Genomic DNA, 15,371 nt, shown 5'->3' on the forward strand with positions numbered 1-15,371 from the left:
GGCCTACGATGGAGCGAGCTCGCCCAGAAGGTGCCTGTTCACTCTTGATTTGAAGGTTGCCGGGTTATAAGACCACGGAAATATAGACGCCGGCAAGGAATTCCATTCCTTGGCAGTGCGCATAAGGAAAGTAGAAGCAAAGCGCTTCGTGCGAATTGGTGGAATATCTACCAAGTAAGGATGGAAACCGGCCGTGCGTCTAAAAGTCCGATGGTAGAATGGGGACGGTGGAATAAGCTCGTGTAGCTCTTGGGCACACTCCCCGAAGTGCAACCTGTAGATGAGATTGATACATAGATGAGATTGAGAATATGAAATTTCCGGAAGCCGAAAACCATCTCCTACTTTTTAGGGTTCCGTAGTCAACTAGGAACCCTTATAGTTTCACCATATCCGTCTGTCCGAGGCTTTGCTCCGTGATCGTTATCGTTAAGCTACTGTTACACATGCTGATTATTAACACGAAAGCATGCTACTATTGAGCAATTGCTACTTAGTAGTATAGTGCTAGAAAGCTGCAGTTTGGCATGGATATATAAATCAATAAAACCGACAAAGTAGTACATTTACAGTACAAAAGTAGTACATAGAGAGGTACCTAGTACCTACCCAAAATTTATTTTTGGGTACTGGTTACCTCTCCAACATTTAAAGTGGGTGTGTTATTTTTTTCCTTCAACCCTATAGTGTGGGGTATCGTTGGATAAGTCTTTCGAAACGAAAAGGGGTCTTCAACAAACGTTTTTGTTGTAATTAAATCTTGTTGTGTGTGTTGTTGTGTTGTACCGGAAAGCGCAGCGTGGGTAGACCCCCCACAAGGTGGACTGATGACCTAGTAAAGGTTGCGGGAGTCCGCTGGAACCGGTCATTGTAGCACTCTTTGGGGGAGGCCCATGTCCAGCAGTGGACGTCCTCTGGCTGATATGATGATGATGATGAAATCTTGTTAATAAAAATGTTTAGGTAGTTTAGGTATACAACGACGAAGCTAATAAACTTACATATTAGACTCTTTTTTCCTACATTTTGTACCTAATCCGCAAATATCTTTTAAATCGTCAGACTATCCAAAGCCAAAACACATCAGTGCTGTCCATAAATTGTCTCTGGGATCAAACATGACATTCATTTGTGGATCGGACGAATGATCGCTATAAAGTTTATTTTTAAAGGTGTCGGTGCGTTCAACTCGGTGATTGAAGGCTGAAATGTGAGGCCTAGGTCGCGGGATAACTTCCAAACAATGATATCATGTAGTGGACTAATCGCGTGGATTACATTAAATACAAAGCAAGACAAATGGCTAAGAAAAATATAGGTACTTAGGTACCCTGTGGCGGATTTGCCCTGGTCTGATAGGCGTGGCTCACTCCGCGATTTCATCGCTTTGCTACAGGTAGCTAAAAGTACATCCGTTCCACCCCAATTTTGGGGAAAGCCATTAGCGCTGTCGCCACCTAGCGGCCATATCTGTGCTGATCGTAACAGACGCGTTTTGTTAGAGAGTGAGTCTTCTACACCTAGTACTATTATTTATTCTGTGCCTAAGGCCAAGTAGGCCCGGGCCTAGGGTAGGGCGGCAAGATATTAGGGGCGGCAAATTGTGACAAAAAATTCGCTGATGATAACAAGAAATAACTCCAAATGTAATCAATATAATGGGTGCTGAGAAAGGGGCGGCTACAGGGCCTGGGGCCTAGGGCGGCAAAGACTGCAAATCCGCAACTGGCCGCCATACAGGAGGCGGGGACAAATGGGAATGACTTATATGAAAACATCTATTTCCATTTGTGCCCGGCGGTGACGGGAATACACCAAAAAAACCGGGCAAGTGCGAGTCGGACTCGGATAATGCAAAAAAAAAAGAAAAAAAAGCAAAAAAAAAACGGTCACCCATCCAAGTACTGACCACTCCCGACGTTGCTTAACTTTGGTCAAAAATCACGTTTGTTGTATGGGAGCCCCATACAACTTCTTCCATCTTTATTTTATTCTGTTTTTAGTATTTGTTGTTATAGCGGCAACAGAAATACATCATCTGTGAAAATTTCAACTGTCTAGCTATCACGGTTCGTGAGATACAGCCTGGTGACAGACAGACGGACGGACGGACGGACAGCGAAGTCTTAGTAATAGGGTCCCGTTTTACCCTTTGGGTACGGAACCCTAAAAACCACGTAAGCAGGTAAATAGTCCAACTGGTTGCCATAAATAAACCAGGTCTGTTTGTATGACTAGTGCTTTGTATGGCAACTATTTCGGGAATCCGTGGGTTGTTCTCCTTTTCCAATGACCAATGACTCTGTGTCATCAATCTGCGTTAGATTTACAGTAAGAATAAGTTTTTGACAATAAATCAATTTTTCTTAAAGCTTTTATCGCTAGCTGTACTTACTTTTGTTTTCCGGTCATTAATATAGGTATCGAGACCAGTGGCGTAGCTCATGGGTGGCACCCGGTGCGGAAATTGTGGGTTCCCCAAGATTCAATCAAAATTGTAAAATATATTTAAAAAGAGTAATTGTAATGTATGTTAAATAGCTCAGGATTTACTCCATCGCTTTCATTTTACATGATTTACGAATTTTTATAGGTGGCACTACTCATGTTCACGGTCGGGTGTCACTCCTAAATGGGTGACACCCGGGGCGGACCGCCCCCGCCGCCCCCCATAGCTACGCCACTGATCGAGACAATTCTGACAAGCCCAAATTCTATGCTAAAGGCTTATTCTACAGACGGCGCAACAAATAACATTATGATTTTAGATTATTGCCGGCTAAGCTGGAACAACTAATTCAATCGATTGATCTGATGTCATAATGTACAGCCAGCAGAAAAAATTGCTAAGCGGGCGAGGTGTTCAAAATTACCTTGACACGCTATACCGTTATCTAATACCGTTAAACGAGCAAATTTTGTTTATTTAAATACATATTACGGAGATCTCGGAAACGGCTCTAACGATTTCGATGAAATTTGCTATATTGGGTTTTCGGACTTTTCGGGGATGAAAAAGTGATCTAGCTAGGTCTTATCTCTGGGAAAACGCTTAATTTGAGTTTTTGTATGTTTTCCGAGAAAAGCTCGGTCTCCCAGACAAGATCGTAGGCCACGTCTACGCCTCGGCTAGTCTGTGGCCATGAGTAAGCCTATTCATAATAATAATAAAATAGTTATGTGTTTTACAAGGGGGCAGAGTTGTTGTTTAACTGCTCGTGCTAATATTGATACCCGAGCAAGCGAAAGATTCCAAAATTGAACCACGAGCGTAGCGAGTGGTTCGAAAAATGGAATCTTGAGCGTTGCGAGGGTTTCAAAGCAAGAGGGTTAAACAAAATTTGCCCCCGAGTGAAACACAAAATTTTTCACCACACCAACCCGAAGCAAATATTAAATGTAAAATATCAATCAAAATCAAACCAAATCAAATCCAAATGAATGTTATTAAATATTTATCATCCAAAATCATCACTTAAAAGACAATTCTACCAGTAAACATAAGAAAACAACTCAAAATTTGCATTTCATTACTTTGCCTCACATGTGGATAAAATGCAATTTTGCTATTCATTTTTGAAGTGCAAAGTAATTCTTTCCGAGATGGTGTGGTGAAAAAATTTTTAACAACTGTAGGGCTACCGCCAATACCGAAAATCGTCAATTGCGGGGATTTTTCTCTGTCACTCTAATTACGCCTTCATTGGAGTAAAAGAGAAAGATCCCCGCAATTTGCGAATTTCGGTTTTCGCGGTAGCCGCTCTGGCCGGCTTAGCAACTTCTACTGTTGACTGTATCAAAAATAGAGTAGGAAGTCGATAAGTTTGAGGAGCCCATATCTTAATTCATGACCAATTACCCCACTGAGCCACTCTCCTTCGATTATGCCCAACTAATTAAGTACCCGCGTTGGCTTGGCACGGGATCAACACATAATTGACAGATCATTAAAATCACGGGTAATCTTCATAGATGTTTTGACAAAGAGTGAATTTATAGAGTTAGACCAAGAAAAGGCTGCAGCGATTTCGATAGCCTGCGCACACCCATTTAGGGGTGACACCCGACCGTGAACATTAGTAGTGCCACCTATAAAAATTCGTAAAATCATGTAAAATGAAAGCGATGGAATAAATCTTGAGCTATTTAACATAAATTACAATTACTCTTTTTAAATATATTTTACAATTTTGATTGAATTTTGGGGTGACACCCACAATTTCCGCACCGGGTGCCACCCATGCTAGCTACGCTACTGCCTGATTGTAATGTGATTTAATATTAAGTCTAATATTCTCGCTGGACTCTAACAGACATGTGAACCTTCTATTTCTTCAAAACTGTGTGTTAAAATGTACCTAAATCGTTCTTACTTTTCAATATTTTCTCCACCCAGCAACACATTGAGGTAAACGGCAGACTGCTCGTCTACAAAAACCAAACAAAACGTTACATATTTGAAAGCTTAAACGTTTTGGAACGCATCTCAGGAAATACCTCGTTTATTTATAATTCTGCACACATATTATAGACTAAACAATAGTTTGTTTGAAAACTTTTAATAACTATTCGCTGCAATCTGATATTTACTCTTATGCCAATCAAAACTGAACCATATTACTTAGAAATACAGGAACTCGTTAGTTTCATTAACACACACACTACAAAAACACTCAAAAAAATAAAAACTTAAATTCTTTTTCACCACACCAGCTCGGAAAGAATTACTTTGCACTTCAAAAACGAATAGCAAAGTTGCATTTTATCCACATGTGAGGCAAAGTAATCAAATGCAAATTTTGAGTTGTTTTCTTATGTTTGTTGGTAGAATTGACTTTTAAATGATGATTTTGGATGATAAATATTTAATAACATTCATTTGGATTTGATTTTGTTTGATATTTGATATTTTACATTTAATATTTGCTTCGGGTTGGTGTGGTGACAAATTTTGTGTTTCACTCGGGGGCAAATTTTGTTTAACCCTCGTGCTTTAAAACCCTCGCTACGCTCGTGGTTCAATTTTGGAATCTTTCGCTTGCTCGGGTATTAATATTAGCACGAGCGGTTAAACAACAACTTTGCCCCCTTGTAAAACAAATAACTATTTAAAGATATACCTAGCCGATCAAACAAATTTGTCAGTATTAAAAGGCGCATAATTCAAATTATCTATGGGACAATAACCCTTCGCGCCTACATTTATTAAATTGTCCGACATTTTCTACTGACGGAAATGGGTTAACAAACTATAACTTTGCCGCCAATTGGAACGCACATCACAAGTTCAAGCAGACAAAAAAATATAAATATTTAAACTCTTTGGCCAAGTTTTCCTTTAAACAGCGCTATCTAGCGTTGAATAGTAGAAGTATTTTCTAAATCCACAGATTATAACTAATAAAACTAATTTATTTGTCAATGCCAACGCAATCTAGTGTAGAGTAGAAAAAACTAAACTTTTTTTACAAGTCCACAGATTATACCTACCTATCAAAAGTTTTTTCGCCAATAATTAATTCAATCTTTTTTCTTTTATTTGCTTTCATGAAATGCAACAGAGATGGCGCTGCCAATCTCGCGTAAACTATTTTAACAAAGCAATTTTGAATGATCTCGAACAAAACATGTCATTAACGTGTCGATCTATGTGGGGCACGAATATCTAGGGCGCCTATTCTGGTAACAGGTGACTCCCACGTCGCTCAGCTTTCGAGCCGTATTTCAAAATCTACGTTTTCGATGTGACAATGACATGGTCCTATGGCAAGGTGTCCTCGAGTGAGTTTATACTCAATCAAGCAATTTCCGTCAGTAGAAAAGGGCGGCAGATTTAAAAAAATTAGGCGCGTAGGGTTATAGTCAAAGAATATAATACTCACTAGGAGAAGAACGGTAACTCCATACAAAAAAATGTCCCCAACCGTTTATACGTTTATACTACTGGCGCCCTCGATGTGTACCAATGGAACTAAAGTTGACAACCGGTTTAGCCTGGCGGGTATTGGTATTATAGGTATATAGTAATTATGTTGATAAACATATTTGTTATCTTCATATCACGAAATATATGAAAGATGCAAATATTACCCCTTGTTTGTGGTATTATCTATTGATTTAAATAAAAGGCATATTTATGTTTATAACATTGTATTATGTTTTACATATAGAAATATACACTGAAAATTAAACCCTGACAACTTAATAAAAATAGACATTAATAAAGCGCATTTACAAAGTTTTCAGTATTATACAAATAACATTAGGCATGCCTACCTATTACACTTTACACACAGATACACTACACTTTACACACGGCATTTTACACAGATTTCTAACTTGTATTCATTCATACATTTCTTCACGGTTAATTAATACGCTTTCCAGATGCGTTATGACCAGAGGTCGGACAGGGTGAGCTATTTACCTTATAATTTGACATGTATTACGTCATATTATAAAGCAAATAGCTCACCCCCGCCGACCTCTGGTTATGACTCGGTTCCTTCTGAACCCACTAAAGCTGTATAAATTTCACTCTGGCTGCTTCAACAGCCGTTGATCCGCATTTAGCACATTTTCTATGTGCATTGCTGTAATCTATGTAGGTACAGACTTACAGTCTTAAGTGGTTGTACCGCTACGTTGTATTTATTATTTAAAGATTTAATAAATAAAATTTTCGTTATGAACTTTAACCACAGCAGTTGGACAGAGTCATTGACAAATATATTTTTTTATTATGGTGGGTAGACGTACCTACCCTCCATATATTTTATGAATATTGATAAAGACAGTTGGAAGCAAATATTCATTATAAAACTTAATCGCGTGTAATTAAGTTTTAAGCGTTTTAAGTCCCGTTTTATGATTAATTATGTATAAAATTCGTGATAATTTAATCAGAGTTGGGATAATTGTTGCTGTAGAAAAATGTTTTTATTTTTATTACTCGCAACTTTTTCTCGGAGGCCAACGCACACATAGAAGCTTCAGGCGCACACATGCGCAATTATTTGGGGACATAACTTTCTTAGGAAGTGAACAGGCCTTGGTTATAGTCCCATAGAAATTTTTAATTGTGCGCATCATATTTCTACTGACAAACTTGTTTGACCGTATATAGAACCAATGTTTAATTTTACTTCTTAACTCGATGGTAAATGGTAAACAGACAACAGACGAATGGCCTTCCGCGTCTGCATAAAAAAGTCGTAAGCAAAAGAAAACATATTTATAATATTAACATTTTATAATTAATAACAATTTTTACTTGTTACAGGTACAAACAGGCAGTAATCAACTAGAATTCAATAACTTGTGAACATTTAAAAATAAATGGCCCCAGTGTATGTTATGTGAAGTTCTGTGAGCGTGCGAGCGAGACAGCGACGGTGGCTGAAGAGAGACAGAAGATGTCGCTAGTAGCGCCACGGCGGGTCCAATTGGACTGGGCACCTTCTATAATACCTTGGTATGTATTATAGAAAAACAAATGATATTATAGTATTTTTCAAATTGGAACATGTACCCCCACACAGACCAACCCCTAGGCGGTTTTCTGTAACGTCCTATCCCCTGATGCGGTGCGTAAATCCTTAATTTCGACCTAGGGCTGTAATGTATTTTTTCATCACACTTGCTAGGCGATGCGGTCCGTAAATGTTTCAACCTAGGGCTGTAATATGCGTACGAAATTAGGCGGAAGATTTATCATTTCCCTTTTCTTAAATTTCCTCACAATTTATGACACCAGACGGGATGATCAAATCGACCGATTTGATCAGAAATGAAATTGGCGTCATTCTCCAATTTAGTCACCAATTTTAGATTTATGGTGATATTAGAGCCGTCTAAATTGAAAAAATGCCCAGAACGAAAATACTGGCGTCATAAATTGGTATTTTTGACAATATAAAACTAGCATAAACTGTTTATTAGTGCATAAACTTAAAGAATCATGTTATTAGTGAACTTATTTTTATAATTTATACTTATAGTTCGTTTTTTTTAGCATTAGAAATAACTTGAAAGGAGGTAAGCGATCTTGACATGTCTCTTAATTCAAATACGCTTTTTAAAATTCAGTAACTATTACTTATGAAAGCAGAAGTATAAAAAATATCGTATTAGATTCATAATTGTTAGATATTTGTCGTTACTTAATTTTAAAATGTGTTTTTCAATTAAAAGACACATCAAGATGGTTTACCTTATATCTAATATAATCTAATTCTAAAAAGAAAAACGAACTAAAGTATCTAAATAGTTTATATACCTAAAAAAGTACACAAGTAAGACAGCTTAAAACAGCACGTAAAGAGAGGGTGCGTATATCTGCCACCAAACTGTTATACAGTTTTGCGGAGGTTGTACCTAATATGTAAAAATATGCTGTTTCCGTAAATAAATGTTTTTTTTATTAACGTCAATTCGCGGAATTTATCAGTACTGCTATACTTGGTCAAGCAAATTTTGTCAGTTGAAAAAGGCGCGGAAATTCAAATTTTCTATGAGACGATAATCCTTTGCGCCTAAATTTTTTACATGATTTGCTTGACCAAGTATAGTTGACTATAGATGTCGCTACGAACGAATTAAAACTCTAATGCTCAACAATCCTGCCCTCTCCTGCCCTGTCCTGTAACTCGCCGACTGTCAAACGTAGCGCACGTCTTTTGTTGACATAACATCTCGCTTCGGGTTTTCTTACAACAGCCAAATCGGGTGGTGAAGATTCACGGTTACTAGTGTTGCTACTGTAACTATACTGGTCACACTGATGGTTTAGCAAATAAAATTCACGCCTGCTACCATAACCACACTGGCCACATTTGTAAGGTAATTCAGCAGTGTGTGCGTGTGATTTGATATGAACTATCAAATTACATTTATTGGTGCTAGCATAATTACAATGATGACATTTGTAAGGCTTTTCAGTCTTTTCATTTTCAACTGTGTTTTTTCTTATATGATTTAATAATTCATTTTTGTAATCACAAGCATAACTGCACTGATCACATTTGTAGGGCTTTTCACCAGTGTGTTTTCTTATATGTTTTAATAATTCACTTTTGTAATAACAAGCATAACTGCACTGGTCACATTTGTAACGGTTGTCACCGGTGTGTTTTCTTATATGTTTTAATAATTCACTTTTGTAATAACAAGCATAACTGCACTGGTCACATTTGTAACGGTTGTCACCGGTGTGTTTTCTTAAATGGGCTGACAAATTAGCTTTGAAGTTGCTAGCGTAACTACATTGATCACATTTGTAAGGCTTTTCACCAGTGTGTTTTCTTATATGTTTTAATAATTCACTTTTGTTATAACAAGCATAACTGCACTGGTCACATTTGTAACGGTTGTCACCGGTGTGTTTTCTTAAATGGGCTGACAAATTAGATTTTAAGTTGCTAGCATAACTACATTGATCACATTTGTAAGGCTTTTCGCCCCTGTGTTTTCTTATATGAGCTAATAAACAATGTTTGTAATTACTAGCATAACTACACTGGTCACATTTGTGAGGTTTGTTTTCAGAATGAGTCTTCATGTGACGTGTTATAGAGGATCTTATCCCTGTTACATATTTACAGTTAGCACATTTGTAACTGGGTCTAGTGCTTGGCCTCTTCTGTGGAATTTGCCCTGCAACAATATATTAAATAAATTAATAATAGATAAATATCACAGCGCATGGCCGTGCTTGTCGACGTCATCATCCCCCATGATTATTCACTCACACGTTTTTACTCACTCACACACATTTCTGTTTATAGCAAAACTATGATATGTCTTAGTTTTAGTTTAGTTGCTTTAGTTTAAGTTTTGGCTTCTCTTTTTTCTGTGACTTTGTGCAACTGTTCTACATTCAAATACAAGTACTGTGGTTTGGTGTTACCACACCAAATACCAATAATTATTGTCCTCGCAAATTTTTTATATATTTTTTTTTAAAAAAGACGGTAGTCTATGTCATGTGATTGTTCTTTTCTTTTCTGGTTTTTACTTGTGTATTCATTTTCTATGTTTTCCTTGCTATATCAATAATAATGTTCATGTTTTTTTTATAATCAATGTAAATAATTTACTTGTGTGTCGTTGGCGTAATACGTGTCGCCATTCAATTTTAGATTAAGTCAGGTCCCCACAGAAAACCAGCGCCACGGTCTGCCGCGGCATCATGCTGAGTGGGGATCCTATTTTAGCGTCCTAATCTGTTTTATGTCTGCATACTTTTCTTTTTTTTTACATGTACTATGTTGTGACGTTAAAATAAATGTATTTCTTCTTCTTCTTCTTCTTCTTCATGATGAGAATCTCGTGAAGGCCGAGAAGGACAAGTCCAGCAAGTACCTAAACTTAGCTCACGAGATAACCGCCATGTGGGATGTTGGCTCGACGATCATTGTTCCTATAGTCGTATCAGCGAACGGTCTCATGGCGCAGAGTCTCGACCAACACCTAGAGAGACTCTCGCTGGGTGGTTGGATCAAGGGTCAGATGCAGAAGGCGGTAATTTAGGTCACGGCGATTCCTCACTCTACGGCCTTGACCACCGGCAAGTTGGGCCCTGACCACTGTCAGCTTGGGCCCTGACCACCGGCAGCTTGGGCCCTGATAATAAATGGAAAATAAATATTATAAGGACATTCTTACACAAAATTATAAATCGTGAATGGTGAAAGTGAAACCTTTAAAGATATCATTAAATGTATTTAATTAGATAGATATTGAAGTTAATTGCATGAGATTTGGCCTATTAATAACTTGTCCGTCTTTTTACTCGCAGGTGCGGCGTAGTAGCATGAAACACCCCCCCTAGCCCGCCCCCGCCCCGCCAAGTCATGAATAATACTAATTCCAAACGCAGTGCACAAGCATAAACACGTTTTCATAGCTGTCATCTCGGACCGGAAAAAAATTGTCCGGAATGGGGAAAAGTAGAATGTCGGCCGGTAAAATTAAGTCTAGTGCACAAGCTACTATATTCATTTAATGGCGTGCCATATCGGACCGTAAAAACTCGGACTGCCGGACAGTAAAATTCATTGTAGTGCATAATTGCCCTCAGTAGTGTCAGTGGCTCGGGGTAAGGGAACTGATCTGAACATTCACAAACACTGGTGGGTTTCTCTGTTAAAAGATACACATATCCTCATCATCACAGGGCTCAATCTTCATTCACGCTAACTCTCACGTCCTGTGACGCTGTCGGCTCCATAGTGAACTAAAAACTCGCTATTCTTTAGTGTCAAGTTAATAAGTAACGTAGAAGTTAATGTATAATATATGTTAGTGTTGAAACTGTCAGTAGTGTCAGTGACTCGGGGTAAGGGAACTGGGCTATAACCGCGAAAATCGAAGTTCGCAAATTGCGGGGATTTTTCTCTGTCACTCTAATTACGCCTTCATTGGAGTAAAAGCGATAGATCCCCGCAAATTGCGAATTTCGGTTTTCGCGGTAGCCGCTCTGATCACCGATTATATTTCACCGTGTAGAATTCAACAAATCACACAGATTCACTATGCCCTCGACACACGAGTACACGAGACACCTAGGCATAAGCATATCATAAAAACGTTACGAATACGAGACGCGTAGAGTTCTGGGCGCCAAGCGTCGCGTAACGTACACGTCATGTTCTGTACAAGTTCTATACAAGTTCTGTACGCTTGTGCTACGTTTGCAACTGTCGCGATTACGACTTCGTGTGCGGAGTTGATTGTTTTGTACTTGTACATGCTCGTAGCCTTTTCGTTCTAACTTTAATAAAAAAAAAAACACATTCCACACACACAAATTCACATTGGTAGAATCCACCTTGTTAAATTAAAAACCGGGCAAGTGCGAGTCGGACTCGCGCACGAAGGGTTCCGTACCATAAAGCAAAAAAAAACGGAAAAAAATGCAAAAAGAAAACGGTCACCCATCCAAGTACTGACCACGCCCGACGTTGCTTAACTTTGGTCAAAAATCACGTTTGCTGTATGGGAGCTCCACTTAAATCTTTATTTTATCCTGTTTTTAGTATTTGTTGTTATAGCGGCAACAGAAATACATCATCTGTGAAAATTTCAACTGTCTAGCTATCACGGTTCGTGAGATACAGCCTGGTGACAGACAGACGGACGGACAGCAGAGTCTTAGTAATAGGGTCCCGTTTTACCCTTTGGGTATGGAACCCTAAAAACCAGTTTAAAAAAAAAACACAAATCTGCACCCACCTCCACTGTTTCTTTTAACGTTCCCAAATCCTGAGTTCTTGTGCTCCTCATCAGCTTCATGAGTTGGTCTCGGGGTGTCCCGGTCTGTGCTCTGAGTGCCGGTGAGCATATCCACAAGAATACGCCGTATCCTCGCTCGGCTGTCCCTCCGCAGTATATCGGGGACAATCGATGACTGCGCTTCTGTTGCCAAATTGGATGCTGCAACAATATTTTATTTTCACAGATTACTTAAAGCATTTCTTCTTAAAGCCCCCAGATGGCCTCCGAACGGCCGGGCGGCCTCCAAACTAAGGACAAATCCGGGGAAACCCGGATGGATGGCAGCCCGAATCATATACGTTTATTTACATAATATTATATTTTTTTGCTCTCATAAGCAATACTTATTGATTTTTAAAAAGCGTTTCTCAATTAAAAGTTACGTCAAGATCGCGTAGCCTTTTGCTAATGCTAAAAAAGCGGCCAAGTGCGAGTCGGACTCGCCCATGAAGGGTTATGTAGCAGCAAGTAACATAATATAATAATAAAATTGCGGTTTACGATATATGACAATTAAAAAAAAAACTACTAACTAGATCTCGTTCAAACCAATTTTCGGTGGAAGTTTGCATGGTAATGTGAATCATATATTTTTTTTAGTTTTATCATTCTCTTATTTTAGAAGTTACAGGGGGGGACACACATTTTACCACTTTGGAAGTGTCTCTCGCCAAACTATTCAGTTTAGAAAAAAATGATATTAGAATGTATGGGTTTGATGAAAAGTAAAATTTTAAGTTTCAGTTCTAAGTATGGGAGACCCCCATAATTTATTGTTTTTTTTTCTATTTTTGTGTGAAGATCTTAATGCGGTTCACAGAATACATCTTACCAAGTTTCAACAGTATAGGTTATAGGTTATCGCGGGCTTGTTTTCCGCAACTCGACGTCTATTATTGCGCCTATTTTGCGTGATGGGATGGCGGCACTATTCCTGCCAACCCAACTCCACCAAGAAGCCTAGCAGACCCTTAATGTTGCCGACGACTTCTGGGAGAGACCCCGGTGAGCTGAGGTGTTGTGCCCGGTATTTTGCCACCCCTGGGCATTCAAGAATGAAGTTTCAACAGTATAGTTCTTATAGTTTCGGAAAAAAGTGGCTGTGACATACGGACGGACGGACAGACAGACAGACAGACATGACGAATCTATAAGGGTTCCGTTTTTTGCCATTTGGCTACGGAACCCTAGAAACGTTCTATACACCGTGAAATTTTAGTGGTTGTTTTCCCGCAACGAAATGATTCTGCTATCGATATACAGTCGATGTGTAATCTTTTTTTTAAATAATGTTAAGAAATGCCAGATTTATAAATGTGTCGAACGAAACTCGAAAGTGACCTAACACCAGTAGTAGCACTGCAGTAGTACCTACCTAATTCTTTTGAGTGAATGAAACATAATAACCTAAAAAGTAGTTCCATTTATTTTTCCTTCACACATTTTACGTGCAGTTAGTTTGCAGATCCTTAAAAGTAAACATAACAAGTTAAGATCAAGCTTTTAATGACCAAAAACTTAAACAAACACTTAAACTTCCCGATACCGCAATAATTGTTCGAACTGCAATCCGCCACGTTCAATACACAATCACCTCTGCCCTGTGCATGTGCTGGCGTTTGAAACTGCCCGTGGTTAAGCAGCCGCTGTGTTGCGGCGACAATTGTTCGTCCGTGTGGAACTTGGGGGTTTAAAATCCCCCGAAGACGCAGCGACTGTAAATGGTCCGGTTCCGCGTAAAGTCGCCGGGCGGCGTGGGAGTCGTTGTTAGCCCTAGCGTACAGCTGCACCATCGCGACGTACTCTAAATTAGAATATTCGTACTGTCGATCCATTTTACTAGAAATAGCAGTGATGACATTGACAGGATCTGTTATCACATTAGTTTAATAAGCGAAGAGGATGTAATTATTCGATTTACCAAAGTTGACACAAAGTAATGGCAATCATCAAACTAATAAAAAGGTTTTATTTCGACTGTTAATCGTGAAGGAACAGTCTAAGTAAATTTTAATTTCAGTTGTCAAACAGTAAAGCACTCTAGCCTGTTACGCAGTTTAAAAAAGTAACATGTGCTTGTTTATTTGTTTATCTGTTTACAATATCGGGAACTGTCGTCGACTTGCAGTTTTAGTGTGTTACTATTGTTTTTCACTTGTTCGAGTTTAGGTTATTTTTTTGTAATTTTTTTTTTTGGAAAACAGTTTATTTGTAAGTTTGTCTATCATAATTCGAAAGTACTACCGATAGCAAATCGCCCTGCCGCGGGAAAACAACCACTAAAATTTCACGGTGTAGTATCCACAACTGACCTGTTGGTGCCTGGCTTCCGCGACGCTCCACTAGCACGGGGCCGAGTACAAACTCATCTTTCACAACATGATCGGAGTACAGCTCTGCCGCCGCGCTGCCGAGCTCGTTTACACACACATCGGAGCACGACAGCTCAGTTTTTATACACACACCATCGCAACTAGGCTCGTGTTTTACACACACATCATCATCAGCTTTCTGAGCATTCACAAACGCTGCCGTGGGCTTCTCTGTTGAGATACACACATCCTCATCACAGGGCTCAACATTCACTGTACCGGCCTGTACCGCTGTCGACTCCATAGTGAACTAAAACTCGTGATTATTCTTTAGTGTCACGTAAATAGAGGCATAGGTATATTTTTTTAATAGGATATTGTTTCAAATCCATACAAAATATAAGAAAACTAACTAATAGTAAAAAGTGAGTATTCGTTTCATTTTCGTTACTGTCAGTTTGACATTGACGTTGCAATTTTTTTTTATTCGTCCTTCTGGACAGGCTGAGACTAAAGGCCCTACAGCCTCGTCTTTGGTGAGATTATACTGGATTATACTTGGTCAAGCAGATCTTGTCAGTAGAAAAAGGCGGCAAATTTGGAAAATGTAGACATGTAGACGCGCAGGGATAGAAAATTTGAGTTTCGCGCCTTTTTCTACTGACAAGATTTGCTTGACCATCTATAGATTTCATAGGATTTCATAAAATCATTTATTTTCTAAAGTCTTTAATAAATAATAATCGTAAAGGCTCCTCTACACGATGGGCCAACGCCAGCCAC

General features: G+C 38.8%; 2 long non-coding RNA genes across 2 annotated transcripts in view; both read left to right on the plus strand.

The window, feature by feature from the left end:
• LOC134677944 (uncharacterized) overlaps positions 1 to 15,371 on the plus strand; it is a 48,178-nt gene that overhangs the window by 25,769 nt on the left and 7,038 nt on the right. Inside the window, exon 2 of the long non-coding RNA XR_010100133.1 lies at positions 7,283 to 7,474. This is a non-coding gene — a long non-coding RNA (uncharacterized LOC134677944). The remainder of the gene's footprint in view (positions 1 to 7,282; positions 7,475 to 15,371) is intronic.
• On the plus strand, positions 342 to 565 carry LOC134677849 (uncharacterized). The gene is made up of 2 exons (XR_010100115.1): positions 342 to 422; positions 501 to 565. It is a non-coding gene; the product is annotated as an uncharacterized LOC134677849 (long non-coding RNA).

Source organism: Cydia fagiglandana, chromosome 27 (assembly GCF_963556715.1).
Source record: "Cydia fagiglandana chromosome 27, ilCydFagi1.1, whole genome shotgun sequence".
In the NCBI taxonomy this organism is placed as follows: Eukaryota; Metazoa; Arthropoda; class Insecta; order Lepidoptera; family Tortricidae; genus Cydia; species Cydia fagiglandana.